The sequence below is a fragment of the Pinus tabuliformis genome, chromosome 8 (assembly GCF_031772625.1).
Source record: "Pinus tabuliformis cultivar Carrire ecotype Pingquan chromosome 8, CPIR1, whole genome shotgun sequence".
NCBI classification, from domain to species: domain Eukaryota; kingdom Viridiplantae; phylum Streptophyta; class Pinopsida; order Pinales; family Pinaceae; genus Pinus; species Pinus tabuliformis.
The window spans coordinates 919570725-919575258 of NC_142294.1; the positions used below are offsets into that span (position 1 = coordinate 919570725).

General features: G+C 32.2%; 1 non-coding gene across 1 annotated transcript; it reads left to right on the plus strand.

The window, feature by feature from the left end:
• Positions 1 to 4139: 4139 nt before the first annotated feature.
• Positions 4140 to 4258, plus strand: LOC149238521 (U5 spliceosomal RNA). The gene has a single exon (XR_016246871.1). It is a non-coding gene; the product is annotated as a U5 spliceosomal RNA (small nuclear RNA).
• Positions 4259 to 4534: the final 276 nt, after the last annotated feature.

Below are 4534 nucleotides of genomic sequence, written 5' to 3' on the forward strand. Positions count from 1 at the left end.
AACTATGTCAACTTCAATGAAGAGAGAAAACAAGCTAGAAAGAGCCTCCAACTATAAGGCATGGAAAAAGAGGATAGATCTTGTCCTCGAAAAACACAAAGTTTTGAATATTGTTCAAGGAAAAGTCAAGAAGCCTACTGATGTTGCAGAGAAAGAGAAGTTCAGAGAAACTGAAATCTTGGCCATGAACCTAATAGTGGATAGGGTAAATGAAAACCTAATTCCATACATATCCAACATAGATTCCACTCATGAAATGTATGAGGCTCTCTCCAAATGATTCACCATCAAGAACATTGGTCAAATATCGAGCCTCAAGAATGAATTAAGAACTATTAAGATGACGAAATATGATATTGTATCATTCTACTTTATAAGGATATCTAGAATCATAGATCAACTCCAAGTAATAGATGAAGTTGTACCAGAAAAAGAATTGATCATAATTACTTCTCTTCTAGGACTACCAAAATCTTAGAGTGCTTTTGCATCAAGAATTAACAGTTGGAAGGATACTCTAACATTCAAACAAATGTGGAATGCATGCAGTCAAGAAGAAGACCGAATATCATTAGTAAGCAACATGAAGGAAGATGAAGAAGAAAATGCCTCTAATGCATATTCTGCTCATCACAAGAAGAATTGAACCTTCAAGAAGTTCAAATGACCAAAGAAGAAAGTTGACCTATCCAAAATTGAATGTTACAATTGTAATAAGACAGGTCATTACAGGAATCAATGTCTTGAGAATCCAAGGAATAAGAAGAGAGATAGGGAACAAGCAAATATTACCGATGAAGCTCCACTTAAGAAGAAAAAGACAGAGGAATCAGAAGTCAAGGACTTATACTACTAAGTCATCTCCTACATATCCTTCTTAGTCTTGTATTGTTTTCCTTTATGTTTTAATTTCTAAAGTTTGTAGGTCTATCATGTCTTGTTAGAACATTTTTGAGTTATTCTGATAAAGTTGTAGGTATCCCTCAAGATTGGATTAAGAGGGGGCCTTCACCATTTTTGCCAAAAAGATAAGTATTTTGTTCTCTGGTCATCTTTTCATGTTTTGCTTCCTCCTTGCATCAAGATTTGTTTGTATTGTATGCCAATAACCTTTTTATTTATATTTTCCTTAGTTAGGAAAGCATGTTGAATGCTCAAAGGTTATAGAGGAGACTTCAAAGGATAAACTTGAAGCATGGAAGAAGTTATGTGGCAAAGGAAGCCCTTCAAGAATTGGTGTCCTAGAGGGTTTGTGAAAGAACAATTCAAGGTATAACAATGTAAATTTTGAAACTAGAATTGTAAACTCAAAACGAGAACTCTAGCCAAAAAAACCCAAAAAAACATGAAAAACAACCTGAAAACGAAAAGTGTTGATGTTGGAATAACGATTTTTTTTTTCTTCAGAGTAATTTTCAAAATTTTTAAAAATGATAGTAAAAGCCAATAAAAACCAATTTTTTTGTGCAAAAAACACCCTGGAAAAAAATAAATAAATAAAAATAAAAATAAAAATAAATAAATAAATAAAAAATGTTGATTATGGAATAACGGTTTTTTTTGGGTAAATTTTCAAATATGACAGTAAAAGTCGATAAAAACCATTTTTTTGTGCAAAAAACACCGTTAAAAAAAAAAAAAAAAAAAAAAAAAAAAAAAAAAGAAAGAAAAAAAAAAGAAAAAAAAAAAAAAAAAAAAAAAAAAAGAAGAAAAAAAAAAAGAAGGAAAAGAAAAAGAAGAAAAAGAAAAGAAAAGAAAACAAACAAAACAAAAACAAAAACAAAAAACAAAAAACAAAAAACAAAAAAACAAAACAAAACAAAACAAAACAAAAAACAAAAACAAAACAAAACCAAAAAAACAAAAAACAAAAAACAAAACAAAACAAAATTGACGTTGGAATAACATCTTTTTTTCGAGGTAAACATCCAATATTTTTTAATAAATAAAATGTAAAAAAAAAAAAAAAAAAACATACTATAAAAATAAATAATTAATTAAATTAAATTAAAAACATAAAAAATGATAAAAACATTTAAAAAAATAAACATTAAAACATTTTTTCTTTCAAAAAACACAAAATATATATGATGATGATGATGATTATGGTTAACGTCCACTGAAACCAAACTTTGGTCTATCGGACCTAAAGAAATGAATTATTTAGTTTGATTTAAGATTTTATTCCTATGCTCAAAAATCTTGGAGAGAAGCCTCCCGAGCTCACTGTAATTTTGACAACGTAAAAGGCTAGGAAGGTCAGTATTGCAACAAAGATTTTGAAACTGAGATCTAATGTGGTTGTACGCAGGGCACTCTAAGAGGAAGTGATTTTCATCCTCGATGTTCGTATTCTCACAGAGATGGCAGAACCTTTCCATCCATGGAGTTTTAGGAACTTCCCAACAACCTGTTTCACTATGGAGCTCATGAGAGTTCGTTCTAATCTTGGCTATATTAATTTTCTTCTTTGAGCTAGTTAAAACAGAGAGATACTTTTGATCTTCTAGGGTGGGGTTGATGACTTCCTTATAATATCTTAATTTTCTTTTAACTGCTAAATCTTTCTCACACCACATTTTTTCTTTGAACTTAGAAGTAACAATATTTTTAATGTTATTAATGTTTTACAATGCAACATTCTCATCGATCTCCCAATGGTTTAACCAGGCCCTGGTGTCTTTATACCAACCTCGTTTGAGCCTTAGGTGGTTTTGGCTGGAATTTAAAGCTAGCTTAGGAAGTCTATGGTCTCCTATGTTATTGAGTTTGTGCTTGTACAACAGAAGCCTAGTCATAGCTAGGCTCTCGATAGGAAAAAGACCCACTTCGATAAGGAGAATAGGATAGGGTGTGTTTCTTTTAATTTTGAGGTTATACGTTATAAAAAGCTTTTGGATTTGCTCAATCTTTCTCCAGGATTCTCTAGAGATGTTGCAACCCCAAACCTCACATCCATATAAGATAACCGGAGTGACTAAAGTTTCAAAGAGGAACTTTTTTCTATCCCACATTACGAGGTTTGTCGTTTTACAATTATTTTCAAGACCAAAAGGCTTTCCATCCCCCATTAATCCTTTTCTCAATGCTATAGTTCCAATTGAGCTTGTGATGAATATCAATTCCTAGGTACTTGTAGGAAGACACTTCCTCCAAGTTATTATTGTCATACATAAAATTAGCGTAAGTGTCCTTCTTCGATTTGATAATCATAACTTTTGTTTTGTCAGTGTTAACAATCATACCTATGGTAGAGCAGAAATCCTTAAGAAGTATAAGTTGCTTATCAAGATCAGATAGGCACCTTGCAAGAAGAACAATATCGTCAGCGTAGAGAAGAAGGATGATGACTACCCCAGCTAAGATCATGCCAGCACATCTTGCTTCCTCTAAACAACCTTCTAGCTTGTCAATGTAAATGCCAAATAGGGTAGGGGAGAGGGGGCAACCTTGTTTAACTCCGATACTACACTTAATATCTTTCGACCACCCCTCGTTGCTCTTTAACTTGGCAATTACATTCTCGTATAACCTTATAGCGGCAGCTCTCAACTCAAAAGGAGCCTTTAGCTCTTCTAATCTGTTCCAAAGGTTGTTTCTAGGAACCATATCGAAAACCTTTCTAAAGTCCACAAAGCAACAAAAGAGATTGGATTTATCATTGCGACATTCCTCCACAATGATCCTAACTTCTAAGCATAATGAGGTGGTCTATTGTTGAGGGCTGCTTTCTAAAACCCGCTTAGCCTTTAGCCCGCTTACCTTCACTTTCAAGCCATATGCTCAACTTCCTTTCCAAAATAATACCATATAACTTGGCTAGGAGATGGCTGATCATAATTGTTCGATAATTAGAGGGGTTATTTGTATCCCGACTTTTAAAAATAGGGATAATGAGACTTTGAGTCCATGGTTTAGGGAACCCTTGCTTGACCGCTTGATTGAATATATATATATATATATATATATATATATATAAAAAAAATTGAAAAAAAAAACATTAAAAAAAAAAAAAAACACTTTCTGTATCATAATTTAAATATTATTTTTCAAAAACTAGTAAAATTTGGTTTTAATAAATTAATTTAAATATTATTTCTCAAAAACTAGTTGTTTAATATAGTCGTTACTTATGACGGAGCCGTGTGGTCAACACAAAGCGAACTATTCTTTCGCCTTTTACTAAAGAATACCATGTGTTGGCCACTCTCAGCGACCTTTGCCAATTTTTGGAGTCTTCCATTCCCTAATGGAGGCTAACATAAAGGTCCGCATGGGGTAGCTCAAGTGACAGTGGTCGTGAAAATGAAGTCTCACCGAACTGGAAGTATTGGGTTTAAATCTTGGGCTACCCTTCCCCTGTAGCGGGGTGTGTAATGGACATGAAAATCGGAGAGTCCTACCAAGCTTACAAAAAAAATTATAGTCGTTACTTATTAATTTTTTTAATAAATTAATAAACTAATATCATTATTTAAATATTATTTTTCAAAAATTAGTCATTTAATATCGCTGTTACCTATTAATATTTTTA